Source organism: Penaeus monodon, chromosome 31, assembly GCF_015228065.2.
Source record: "Penaeus monodon isolate SGIC_2016 chromosome 31, NSTDA_Pmon_1, whole genome shotgun sequence".
Taxonomy (NCBI): Eukaryota; Metazoa; Arthropoda; class Malacostraca; order Decapoda; family Penaeidae; genus Penaeus; species Penaeus monodon.
Window position 1 is genome coordinate 18,679,301 of NC_051416.1, and position 367 is coordinate 18,679,667.

Sequence of the window (367 nt, forward strand, 5' to 3'; positions counted from 1 at the left end):
GGCAGCAAGCAACCATTTCCCCCCCTTTACCCACCTTGCCCCTTTTGCCTCCTGGTTGTCCTTTGAAAAGTATCCCCCGTCATCAAACTTCAAAAGCCACCTTTGCCCATAGCACGAAAAACCAAGCCCCTCCCCCCCCTTAAAACCAGCACAAATACTCGGCCTTACCCCAAAAAATCGGGGCTAAAAAACCAGACCGGTCCCCTAAAGGCTGCTTCAGGGCGGATTCTTGCGGCAGGAGTCGGGTTCCGTTGGCCCCGACGCGCGGCGGGGGGCCCCAAAAACGGCAGCAAGGTCTATGAAATGTTAGGTTGGGGAAGCAAAAGTGTAAGTGTGTGGGGGTTTGGAAAGGGGCTGTTTTTAGTAT